We start from the raw sequence: 14,163 nt of genomic DNA on the forward strand, positions 1-14,163 counted from the left end.
TTTACTCTTATATGTTTGTAAATTGTACATTTTTTTCTTTAAAAATGATTGAATTATATAGTTTTTATCTTCCGGTTAAGGATTTTATGCCTTTAGTAAATCTGCGTGCAATATTTTTAGAATTATCAGCAATTTTATTGTTTAATTGCCGCTAAGCCTGTTTTTAATGGCGGCCATTGATGTTTGTTTACATTTGAAACAGGAGACTAGTGGATTTGTTGCCAATCTAGAGAAACTTAGCTTCGCAACAACAAAGATAACGCTTTCATTTATTATTGCCAATTAAATCATGCTTAATTGTTTCTGGAATTTTTTCGAGGAAATAAGCGTTTGAGATTTACTTCGTAATTTTTAATATAGATATTTTGAGTTTTTATGTATTTTTGCCTTCTCGCGAAGTAAGAACTGAATTAATTAAATGAGAAATACTCAATCGTCTGTGACAAATTGTTTCATTTTTGTTTTATTTGCTTAATTTCTTTTATACATAGTTCTAGCTTTATTATAAGTAAGAACTGAATTAATTATTATTATAAGTAAGAACCGAAGTAAGAACTGAATTAATTAAATGAGAAATACTCAATCGTCTGTGACAAATTGTTTCTTTTTTGTTTTATTTGCTTAATTTCTTTTATACATAGTTCTAGCTTTATTATAGTATTTGAATAGAACTGGCAACGATTAGATAATTCTTTAAATGATATACATTTTGTGCATTGTGAGTTATAATATGAATGAAATATAATGCTGTTAAATAAACCTAGCGCCAGAGTGTCGCTATGGTAAACAAAGTGAATTTTAAGGAATGCATTTATTCTATTGTGGTTTATGCGCTGTCGGCGAAGTAGGTTTAATTCAATCTAATAAGTTTAAATAAAATACAAAAAAAAGTGCGTATAATTTAATATTCTGTACAAGGAAGTCATGTGGTGTACACATCAGATTTTTTAAATTTAGAAAGCTGCCGAAGAGCATTGTACTGCCACATCTCGTTATTTTGTATGGTTTCATAACTGTTCTTCTATAGAATATTAAAAAGCTTAAATTTTCACTGTTATGTATTTCTAGATGAGTAATATTATATATGTATATATAGTATACAGGGCGTATCAGTGCAGCGGTGACATACTTTCAGGAGAGATAGAGTACATCTATGCGATGGGAAATCACATAGCAATGCATGGTCGGAAACACTTTCCTGGCACGGTAGTGACGACACAAAAGGGAAAAAAGGAAGGACACAAACAGTGAGACAAAACATCTTTTATTATGTTAAGTACAGCAGAAACCTACAAATAAGAACAAAAACAATCAACGATCGTCATTAAAGACAGTTTTCGAAAATCCCGGGTCGTGATGCAGGCACTTCTCTGCCTCGTGGAAGATCTGCATCACAAACGGAAGATCGCATGCAAAATGCATGATGCCTGTATCACAGTCCAAGTCGTAATTTCAGACACCTTCTTTGATGATGATCGTTATCTTTATGTTGTTTTTTCTTTATTTTTGTTGTACTCAGAATAATAAACGTGTTTTCTTCCATTCGTGTCCTTTCTTGGCTTTTGTGTCGTCACTATCTCGCCAGGAAAGCTTTTCCGACCATGCATTCCTATGTGATTTCCCATCACCCTCCTGCAAGTTTGTCACCGCAGTACTGATACACCCTGTATATTTCCCACTGAAGTACCGAAATAAATAAATCCACACTGAATGAAACATTATTTCTATGGGAAATTAGTAACTCCTTCTTCTCAAATTTTGTTAAAACAAAAATATTTACACATATATCTAAAATTAATGGAAACTAATAAAAGGGTAAAAAGCACAATACCTAACAGAAAACTGTTATTGATTGTTTACAAAATCAAAACGAAAAACATTGTTTTTTAACTAGAAAATAAAATCTTTTTGCACCAATGTTTTTTCTTCTTTCTTCGTTCATCATGTTATGACAAAGAGTTGCATTTTCTAATTTTCGCCTTGTTTTAAGACTCTTTTTTCATTCTCTTCAATCAATTCACATGCTGTTCCAATGGTATTGAATAACTATAATATGAGACATGGCTCCGGGATGAATTAATGTGAAGTTTTTTTCCGTTTTCATATTTTTTTCAATTTCACTTTGTCCTTCATAAGCCCGTTCTTCTTCTGTGCTGATGATTCGTCATCTGATTTCTCGTCATCATTCTGATTCGTCGTCAAGATGCCGAGATTTCGTTAGAATACAGTCGATAACACTGGCAGCGTGAAAGCCTAAATGAAGTCCAAGTTTTATGACTTTGATGATATTATATCCATTTCAAAATCAAAGCCGCAAAAATCATTAGAGCTATAACGAAAAACGTATTTCCACATGCTTTTCATGTTATTTTCACTGACTTCGTTCCATCAGTGTTAGACATTTTCAATAGCATTTCGGACAGTGTAATATTTCCAAAATGTAATGAGGTATTTCTAGCAGAGGTTGCTGCGATTTCAAAGTTTATTTCAACGAGTCATCCAAATCTGCCTTTTTTTTTACATTCCTTTTTTACAGAAGACATTCACCCATCTTCGAAGTATTCTCAATACTTATGTTTGGAGATAATCCAAGTTCTTTATAACGTAGACGTTTTCTTGCGTATTTTCCGTTGCCCAACAATATATAAAGTGGAAAACTATTTTAAACAAGTTATATCTGCTTTTAAACCAGATTCTGACTCGCATTCTAATGTTTTGATTACAGGTTTTCACATTTGCATTTCCATAAAATTTGGTCATTTTATAAGATATTTCTGCCGCTTCCCTACAGTGCCTTCGTGGTGTAGTGGGTCAGCACACTGAGCCGGTATTTCAGAGGTCCGTGGTTCGATTCCTGGCGAAGGCGGTTGCTAATTTTTCATTTCCAAAAAATCCTAATGTCTCTACAGTGGCGCCTGAACTAAAAGGGTGTTGGATGAGGATTCTCCACACCCAGGATTTGGCGATTGAGTCCCAGAAAAACCCCAGTCGCCCGTTAAAAAGGGGAGTATATAAGGTATTTCTCCTGCTTCCCTAGCGTGCCTTCGTGGTGTAGTGGTTCTGCACGCTGGGACGGTATTCCACAGGTCCGTGGTTCGATTCCCGGTGAAGGCGTTTGCTAATTTTTCATCTTGCCTGCTTTCAAAAAATACCTAATATCTCTACAGTTTAAGAAGCACAACTTCATCGAATGGGGATTTTTTACGCCCTTTAGTGTTCGGCAAAATTCCAGTACTTCTAAACAGATGCAAGTGGGTTTTAAATTGCGCTTCTTTTTATTCCGTAATGAACTAATCAATCCTCTAAATATGTTAATTGATTTTAATTTTTTTACATATATTCTTCACCATAAAAGCTAGTTTATTTCTGTACAAGCGACAAATTACCAACAGCAGCAAAGTCCACCTTGTAGTTTAGTGATTAGATGAGGTTAAATAAGATTAATACTACCAAATAATCATAAGAAGTGTCTTTCTTTCTTTAAGTCTTAATTTAAGTATGATTTTCGCTCTTCCCAGAATAATTTTACATCTCTTTAGATCGGCAATTGAATGTAAGAGCAAAACGTAAAAATACTCTATAATGAGAAAATAGTACGTTATCATTAAATAAAACAAAATAACAGGTATTTTCATATTAATGCAATACTTTGGCGCAATTTGTCGATCTTTTACAGAGGAAGTTCGGAGTTTTCTCTCTTTTGTTCTATCAGAAATTTCGGGAGGATTCTTTTAAGAATGCAGAGCAGTTGTTCCCTTCAATGATTTTTACTTCAGACTCTTCCTAGAGAAATATTACTGTAGTCTCTTCGACGTGTAAGTCAATATTTTAAAGTTGTTTTTAAGACAAAAATTATCATGATTTTCTTAAAAAATCATTATAACTTTGCGGACTACGACTAAAAGAATGCACACAAAATGGCGAAATTCTTGTTAAAACTGAAGAATTGTTTTGCGAATGATTACCACAGTATAGCTCAATCTGAAAATTTGGTGACTTCTATTCAGGGTTTGCCTTAACATATAAGTAACAAATAATATAAGCTGAAAATAATTTCTTAAATGTCTGCTTTCAAATCGTTAAACTTATTACACTTTGTTTTTGAGACTAGCTATTTTCACGTCAGTGTACTTCTTAATATTATGCGTCATAAGAACCCATTATTTTGTACACAAAAATACTTTAATGTTACATTTAGAACTGAAAGTTTTCATTCAAATGAAAAGATTTCATTTTCAAAAGTTAAAAAACATTTTGTCAGCTAAAGAGGAAATTGGAGTACTTTCAATTTCCCCGCTTATTTTATTTCGCCAGAAGCAACAGTTTGGAAACTACATTAAGGATTTTATTCGAATTTTTTTATGCATCATCATATCCTGATCGCTTATAGCTTCTACTTTTTGAAAACAGAAATAACTGTCATTTTACACAACCTTCCTTACCTCTGTGGAATTAACAGGCGTGGGGAGGGAAGGAAGAACTTAATTTTCAAATCTGGGCTGGGTGTGGGGTGAAGAAAAGAAAGGTGTAGAGGAAATGCCCAAAGGTTAAAAGCAGAAAACTCATCGAAAAACATTCTTCATCAGCATTAAACTAGGGCTTTTCTAAATCAGTTCTTTGATGTTTAAGACCCTGAAAAGTGTTTAACTTTTTCTTGATTTCTGAGCGATTTGTTACGACATAGCAGATGCACATAAAAAACTAATATCAAGAGAGAAAGAAAAAAAACAGGTTTGTGCCTTCGGGCAGGGAGCGTACATGAATGTCTTCTGCATTTATAGTACGAAAAGTAAGAGTCACTTAATGGAAAAATTAAGTTTTCTCATAAAGGTGTGCCCCAATCACCTGGAGAGTTCTCATAATTGAGTGAATATGTTTACGTGTTCTTTAAATTTCATTTTACATTTCAGTTTCATAAATTCCTACTTTTTGCTGCATCAAAAGTTTGCGTATTTAATAAATAATAATTTAAATTCAGTAAATGATATGAAATTTTATAAAAAGGATCAACTTAAATTAGTTTAATTGTTTAAAAGAGAAACAAATACTTAAGATACAATAACACGCCGAACAAGTATTAATTTGGAAGTCAAACAACAAAAATCAGAGTTATATTTTCAAATTTTCACAGGACTAATTTCGATGGTTTTACGAATCATCATCCTCAGCTGCAAAAGTGCAAATGAACGAGATAAGATATAGTGATTAGATAGAATAAGAAAAACTTTTTGGCTGCAGAAAAATTGAAAGTGTGATTTTCGGACCAACAATGCTGGGCAACAGAAGACTTATGTGTTTCCTTTATTCTAACATGTGCCTGATGTTCCTTCACGCGAAATTTTAAGGCTCTCTTAGTTTAACCAATTTAAATTAAACCACACTGGCAATTAGCTATAAAATTGCACGTATTTTACATAAATTTAACTTTCGTTTCGTTTATTCTCCCATCAATAAAATTCCGAGTTCTATACTCAAGGACCCTATTTCAGATATGAATTCCTGGGGTATTTACAGGATTCCTTGCCAGTGTGGTTTAATTTACATTGGTCAAACTAAGACAGCCTTAAAATTTCTCGTTAAGGAACATGAGGCATATGTTAGAAAAAAGGAAACACAGAGGTCTTCTGTTGCCCAGCATTGTTGGCCCGAAAATCACACTTTCAATTTTTCGACAGCCAAAATTATTCAAAAGACATCTTCTATTGGTGAATTGGATTTTCTAGAGGCATTTCACATTCAAAAAATATTTCTGTTGTAGTTAACGACCTTAATTCCAATCCATCTTTGCCTTCAGCCTGTAAAGAAATTATGTTTTAGTTCTGGTTTCATCAGCAGATGGCGCCAGTAGCTTGACTCGTGTCCAGTCTTTCTTATATATCTCGTTCATTTGCGCTTTTGTAGTTGAGGATGATGGTTCGTAAAACCATCCAAACTAGTCCTGTGAAAATATAACTCTGATTTTTGTTGTTTGACTTCTAAATTAAAACAAATACTTGTTAAAATACCAAAACAATGCTCAGGGATTTAAATAAGAAAACCTACATTTTCTGCCGTTGTACATGAAATGCACTAAGTGTACATAAAATGCACTAATAACTCTCAATATTCACGGTTTCATACTATTACTGACTGAGAGAGCAAAGCTTCAAAGCACTACTCTTTGTTACCGGCAATTGAAGGAGCTGCCCAGTTTAGACAATTCTTCGACTTTTTTGAAGCGAAAATGGATTACTGCGCATTTCTGGAAATTTTCCTATGTGCAACTTAACCCTATGTGGGGCGTAATGCCTGTTTAATATCGTTTCGAAAGTAACTATCATGGACCTTGTAATATACTTTCAAGACTAATAGCAAGAGTTAAATCTGGACGAGTTTTGTTAGGAAGACATTAACAGATTACCAATTGCTTCTCTATGAGCGAAATTAGAAATTAACTCCTCATCTTTCATTAGACACTGTTTATTCCAATTCTTTCGAAGTACCTGTATCTTTATATTCAGTTATCCCACATTTCTTACAAACATCTAGTCAGTATCATGACTGTTTTAATGCTATTGATTCTTCATTTCTTTCCACTTGCATTCTACCAAAATAACTTAAATATTCTCTTACTTTTATTTCATATTCATTTGAAATTTTTTTTGTAAATATGTTTGCAGTTTTTCTATGTCTTTCCAGTCAAAATACCATCGAAAACAAATATTGCCCAAACCATCGACGAATAATTTTTTTTAAACACACATCTATCACATTTGTTTTGAATGAAACTTTTCCTATTTAGAAATTTTGTGAAACAATCATTAAAATTGAAAAGAACTTTTTTTAGCCCGTAAAGAGACTTCTTTAACTCGTGTAGTATCGTCTTTATATAATCAAAGCTTTCTGAAACTGCCATGAGTACTTTTCCATACTTCCGTGTAGAAAAGCAGTTTTTATATCAACCCGCAACATTTGCAACTTGTTCTAACGTAATATTACAAATAATATTCTTAATGTTGCATTGTTTACAACCACACTGTATGTTTTTTTCGAAGTCAATTACTTCTTTCCCAAATCCACTTGCAACAAGCCTAGACTTGAACCGACCATCTTTCCCGAAATTTTTCGTAATCACAATACCTTCTTTACTTCGTTAAAGGAAGTAAAAATCTTACAACAAGGTACATTTTGTTAATCAGAAACTCTTTCGTATAAAGTGAGACAATTTTCATTAGAAAGTTCTCATGAAGACATCCCTGCCCTTAGGCCCTAGGGCGCTTTATAATAATCAAATAACTTTTCATATATAGAACACACTTGATGAAACATAGCTTTTGAATTAGCACAATTTAATCTATGCATCACTAGATCTTTAGCTGTAGGAAAACAAATATGTGTGTCTGATATTCTGTATCTTTCTTAATACACTAATTTTCCCTGTTAACGCGTTCATATCACTTATATTTCCATTTCCTTTACTATGTTATAAAAATCAAATGCCTTGAATAATGTTATTATTTGAAATTTCTATACCTGGAGTGACGTAACATCTCTCAACTTCTCAATATAATTAGGTTCATTTCCATTAAAACAATTCCATTCATATTGTTTCGTGCGTACGAGTTCGTACTGGATTGAATGCACACAGAACTGATAATAGCTCGATAAAATTTATATTCCCAAAAGAAACACTTTACAGTTCTCGAATTTTCTACAAAAGTACTCTTATAGCTGTCAGTAAGATAGAGCGCAATCAATAATTACCCATTCAAACTAGTGAGAATGTTAAACACAAAGCGCATTTAAAAGAGACGCTCACGCGGTGATCTCCAAAACCAATTCTGAAATAAAAGCTGAGCGCTCGTTCCGTTTATGACGTTGCCGCCGCATCTAGCTTTCAAAGCTGCAAGGTGTATAACAGCTATCTTCATTTGGTTGCTTCATGTAGCGATGCAAAGACAGAAATGCCTAAGTGAGTCCTGGAGATAAGATATTGTTGCGTTTTTCTTTTTTTGACACCAGTTGTTACATTATTTTATTCCTTCACTTTCGTACGGGGTTCGTAGATTTGGCGTGAATAGCGACGACACTTGATGAAGTATCGCAACACACTTTTACAGTCGTCGAAGATCTACAATAAACATGCTGGAACAATCAGCGACATAGCCTTCACACTGTCAGGCAATAACGGTCGAAACAGCTTCACTGCAAAGCACCAGACTACAGCTCCCGACTTTGTTCGGTCGTTCTCGGAACTCCACGTACGCTCGAGGAGACTCTCCACGCTACAACTCGCGATGCACTCGACGACACGCAGAACACAGCTCCTGACTCTTCGGTTCAGTCGTTCCCGGAGCTCAACACGCTCTCTCGATAATGCACTAACTGCGATAATCTACGAGACCATTCGTTGAACTCGACGACCCACTCAGTACTCGCTGCCCGGCTGTCAACTCGATCGACTCGGCACGGACTGACTTGCTAGACGAGACACCAAGTAACTCGTAACTATCTATCTCGCACTCTATGCGAGGCACACTCACTAACTGACTGCAGACCAGCAGGGTTTATATAGCTTTTGGCTTGTGTTCGAGAACATTCTGGGCTAAACCGGTAAGAATTCGTTCCAGAAGATTCTCCATCCATTCATGGTATATCGCCAATTTCATTGCCAAACGGACGATTTCTCGCCAACGGTGGCAACCCTGCCTTCCCTTGCCATTTTATGGCAACCCTAAAACTACTTTGCGGGGAAGCCATCTCACCGCGCCTGTACATTTCGTAACAATATAATACATAACATGCAAATTTTTTTTTATAAACTGGAAGACTATACTATACACAATATTTACAACCACTTGCTTTGCATGATGAGTGATGAGAATGAAGTCAAAATCATGCTATAAACACATATTCAGCAGAGATTTTGGACAGAGCACAGACGAAACCAAGCGCTCATGCTCTCACCTCACTTCGGCTAACGAGAAATTTCCAGTACCTTCCGTTTCTCGAATCTACCGGAAGGCATAAACAGTTAGTTTCACGCAGAGCCAGTTACAGCTACTTAGGACAATCGTTGTTAGACAGGGACCGGACCAGACATTCTTTAAATGCTTTAAAATAGAATTTTTTACTTTCATTTAAAAACGCTCAGATCATTTGAAATCCCTTACTTCAGATATTATTCTAACAATCTTAAATCTATGCATTTTAAATACGAATGGTCTCTTGAGGTGTTAATGGTCGAGAACAAATTATGAGACTGCATATCCCATTCACCAAGATATTGTCATCGAAAATGCAATAGAAATTTTCTCATAGAATGGCACCTAGAACCTCTCACTAATGACAGGCACACTCGTTGATGTACAAATAGACAGTAAACTGTTCAACACTTCAAATACATTTTTAGAATAATGCAGAGGATTCTAGAGATGTTTAGTTTTAGAACTGTCTTCTAAATTAATTTATTATCTTTAATTTAAAATCTTTGTTCTTTCAGTTTTAATTAGCTGTTTTAACTTTCTTTTTCCTCCTAGTATTTCTACAAGTATTCCCGTTTCGTTTTATTTCTTTTCATTACATGCTTCAGTAATTCTAGACTTCTTTTTGACATTTATCCTTCGTTTAGATTTCTTTTGATTTTCTATTATTACTTGTACATTTTATATCTGTAAGTTAGTTTCTCTGTGTAACTTCCTTATTGCTTTTAGAAGTTTTAGTTAATATTTTTTCTCCTCAGAAACGCTTCTGAAATGCATTTGTATGCTATCTTTGTTCATATACGACATTTCGGTATAAATTGGATCCATCCAAAGATATATTGCAAAGCTGGGTTTGGAACAATGTAATATGAACTAAAAAGACAAAATATTTGTATCAATACTGATACAGCAACTTAGTAAATTTCTTCTGGTCCGAAACAAAATTAAATCAGCGAGGAAAAGAAATCAGCAGAATAGAGCAATATATTTTCTTTAATAGTAATTTCCTTCTGACAATAAACAGTTCATTAGCAATAGCGACACGCACGCAATTGTCTCAACTACCTTTTTATCTAAATATATATAAAAAAAGTTGGTGTTAGTGTTATGTTCCCAAAATATTAGAAAACGAAGTTATATTATTTTCTTTACTTGCAAAAATAACAATTAATAAAAATGTTAAACAACAGTTGTCTGGATTAGAATAACAATGAAACGAGTCTTTGGAAATTTATTTTTAGCACTAGCTAAAGTAAACAGGAAGAAAAGTAATCCGGCAGCTGCTAATGACTCATAACTATATTTATAAAGCTCTATTGTTGTATTCATTAAAAAACTCTTATTGTTAATATCTGTATAAAATTATTTCAGGCTGAAAGAAAATCAATTATTTAAGTGAAAGACTATTATAAGAATGAAGTAAAATTCAAAATACTAACAGAAGGCAAAGAGTTTATTTATTGATTTATTTATTAATATCTGAAAGAATTAATTGTTTTTTGTGTTTTAATTTGTATAAAACTTATCCGACACAAAACAGGAAGATGTTCCAATATTTAAGATCTTTTCACATTATAAAACTTAAGCAGGAAGTTTGTTGTGAATGCAAAAAACGAGACCATGTGAGAATATATTCATTTTCAAAAATTTCAGTTACCTTTATTATATTAATATAATTAATAAAAGCGTTTATTACACTAGTATATCAAATAAAACGTTTTTAATTACCTACCCCGTCAAACTATCTTTTCTATGTATTTTGTATCTACATCAAAAATAAGATTGAAGGATTATAATAAAACTGGCAACAACTATTCTATATAGTATCTTTCACTTACATTTTCGCCCTCATTTCATTTAAACGACAGATGTTCAATATTTCAGAAATTCTGGTTTGCAAGCCCTAACAAATATGTGCCCGTTAAAAATGTCAAGAAATGCCAAAAATGTCGCATAGTCCGTCAAAAAATGCTGAATAGAATTCAGTTTATTAAAGATCGTAATGTATTATTTAAAATTAGTATTTCGACTGATGAAACTACATTTAATTTTTGAATCGAAAGATATTTACAACCGAAAGTAACAACTTGACCATAGTATTTTTAAATTAAGAGTGAAGCCTTAAGAAATTAAAATAAATAATAATAATAAAAAATCAATACAGCTGCGTTTTGTTGAAAAGCTATAATAGTGGACAACATATTCAAATTACTCGTCAGAAATTTTGTTGTTTGCATGACGGGAAGAACGGGGAGACATTTGTACAGAAGATGAGGAGAACATTCCTTGCAAACATGTACATTTTCAAGATATCATTTTATTTGATTTAGTTTATTTGATTATGGCAAAGCATGTGAGGAATATCTGGCTAAAGGGAGGAATACCTTTGTAAAGGACTTTCTAAGGGAAACTGACTTTTGTTTGTTTACACATGGAAGATAGCGCCCCTCCAGCTAGCTCGTTCGCTTGGAATCGAACCCAGGTAGAATCACCAATGCTCAGCGACTTGAAAAGTGTTGCTATAAACTTTTTTTTTAATGGCACGCACTAGCCTTTCTAGGCTTTGGCCACTACTGAGGCCAGAAGTGGTCGTCATTTTATTATGGAGGTACCTAATAGGCGTCCACCGTTACCTCCTTTGAAGGGACAGACGTGGAGGACTTTCTAAGGGAAACTGGCTTGTATACACGTTACACATGGGGAAAACCACGAAAACGCCCATGCAGCCAGCCCGTTCGCGGGATTCGAACCTCGGACCGAACTACCAGTGTTCAGCGATTTTACCGCTCGGACGCTGGTGGGCTGAGTGCGACAGTCAGAGTTACTAACCACTTTCCCGTCTGGACGGCTTCTTGCCAGAAACTGATTGGCCCTTGCAAGAGCGTACATCATGGATTAAAAAATATTCCTGAAGAGCTGAAATATCTTCAGGTATAAGTACAAATTACAGAAGTCCACTTAAATAATCTGATTGCAAGTTAATATATTCCCTTTGGAAGTTTCAATATACAGTTTAATATACAGCCTGTAAGTCTGATGTCAAATGAAAATGAAGTAATAAATGCAGTTGATGTGTTTTGATGGATTGTTAAATTACGGCAAAGCACACGAGGGCTATCTGCCTAAAGGGAGGAATGCCTTCGTGGAGGAATTTCTAAGGAAACTGGCTCGTATACACGTTACACATGGGGTAAACCATGAAAACGCCGATGCAGCCAACCCGTTCGCGGGATTCGAACCTCGGACCGAACTACCAGTGTTCAACGTCTTTACCGCTCGGCCTCTGATGGGCCCATGATATGTTTTGAAATCTCTTTCTGAGTGTTGTCTAATAAAATGCCATCCAATGCTGCATGCTTGTGTGTTTCTTTCACTTTGCCTAGAATAGAATTATTGTTAATGTGAGATTATTGTAATTTCAATTTAATTTTGAATGCTGTCATTCTTCAAAGTATGATTTAGAAACTTCTCTCTCTCTTTTTTTTTTTTTTTTTTTTTACATTTCGGGGATTTTCTCCCGGGTGTAACACGAATGTTACCCAGTTTTCCTTAGGAACTCCTCCATGAAAGCATCATTTCCCTTAAGCAGCTAGCTTTCGTATGCTCTGCAATAATAAAATAACCTAACCATTTTGGGTCCGTCAATGGCTGAGCGGTAAAGTTGCTGAACAGTGGTAGCTCGGTTGAGGGCTCGAATTCCGGCCAAGGGGATGGCTGCATGGGTTTTTTCATGTTTTTCCTACGTGTAACGTGTATATAAGACCCCCTTAAAAAGCCCTCAATGAAGGCATTCCCATCTAGGCAGATAGCTCTCGAGCGCTTTACCATAATCAAATAAACAAAACCACACCAAACCCCTAGAAAATATATTCAAACAAAGCATGCTGCGTAGCGATTGCTTATTAAATAAAAATAAGACAGTTTCTTCAAAATTCCGCAGAAATGATTGGCGCAACATTGGCGGTTACTCCGCAAGCTTTCATGGTCCGATGGTGGTCAACTTTCAAGACGACGGGATAATACGTAAGTACCTCCTTTCTTTTTATTTTTTCCTCTTTCATTTTGCATTAAAAGAGTAAAATAATATTTAATAGAGCAATTTCTTTTAAACGTACACTCTGCACAAAAAATGAAAGAGCTCAATATCTCCTTTTCTACTCTGTGGATTGACAAAATTTAACTTGCGATTTTCATATCTCAAAAGCGCAGCCTAGGATATATGTTAGATTTATATACAGCATTCTTCTATTCTAGGTTATTTTAACACAAAATCGAACATTTTCTGAAATGGCACACCAAATTTTTCCATATTTCCATTCTACGACTCAAATAATACCAAAGTGCTCAAGTTTCGTAAAAAACGCGCGAGGAGTTTTTTGAAAAATTGTCTCTCAAAATTTTAGCTCCTCAGTGTTAATTGAAATTTGGTCCATATTTAGGTTAGAGTAGATTGAAGGGTACCCTTGTATTATCGCGAAGTTGTTTCATTTATCGACAAGTTTTTGTTTCGTTTATCGCCAACAAGTTGTGGTTTCATTTATGGTAATCTGAGTAGTTGAATGTTACGGAAACCCTATTATGACGTGGGAAAAACCTCGAAAACGTCCATGTTGCCAGCCCGTTTGTGGGATTCGAACCTGGGACCGAACTGTCAGTGTTCAGCGACTTTACCGCTCGGACGTTGGTGGGCTCAAACTACTATGAAAGATAAAATAAATATTTCTAGTAATTACTTTTATTAACAAATGTTTTTATGTTTCAGTATTTATTAAGAAGAAAAGATTAACATTTATGGAATAACAACGCAAGTAACCTTTTCATTGTTTTGCAATACATCTTCATTCGATTACCATTAAAGCACTGATTAATGGCGAATTTATAGTCTACCCGAACGTTTTAAGAGGAGAAATAATGAAAACATTTTCCAAAATTCATAATATTTGGAAAATCGAAAACAACAATATTTAAAAATGTGTATAAAATGCACAGTTGTTTTAATCAGTCAAGTATATATAAAATGGAAGAGAACAAATTATTATTATTTAAGTTTAAAAAGAATTTTATTTCGGTGTTCTGTAATCCTACTCTCGAATAAATCTTATTTACTGAGAGAAAGTCTTATGTTCCTCGAAACAAAGTTATTGAGGATCTGAGATAGCTTTGTAGAGCTTTGCCGACAAGCTTAATGCATTTCGAGACA

The 14,163-nt window shown here is 34.3% G+C and overlaps 1 long non-coding RNA gene across 3 annotated transcripts in view; it reads left to right on the plus strand.

The window, feature by feature from the left end:
- Nucleotides 1-14,163, plus strand: part of LOC146997974 (uncharacterized) — a 129,166-nt gene that overhangs the window by 48,719 nt on the left and 66,284 nt on the right. For 2 of the 3 annotated variants that reach the window (XR_015039977.1, XR_015039975.1), the window contains exon 3: nucleotides 12,904-12,986. The exons of the other annotated variant lie outside the window; for it this stretch is intronic. This is a non-coding gene — a long non-coding RNA (uncharacterized LOC146997974). The remainder of the gene's footprint in view (nucleotides 1-12,903; nucleotides 12,987-14,163) is intronic. 3 annotated transcript variants of the gene reach the window in all.

This window comes from Stegodyphus dumicola, chromosome 3 (genome assembly GCF_044657685.1).
Source record: "Stegodyphus dumicola isolate Sdum_Otavi_A_Nest chromosome 3, ASM4465768v1".
NCBI lineage: Eukaryota > Metazoa > Arthropoda > Arachnida > Araneae > Eresidae > Stegodyphus > Stegodyphus dumicola.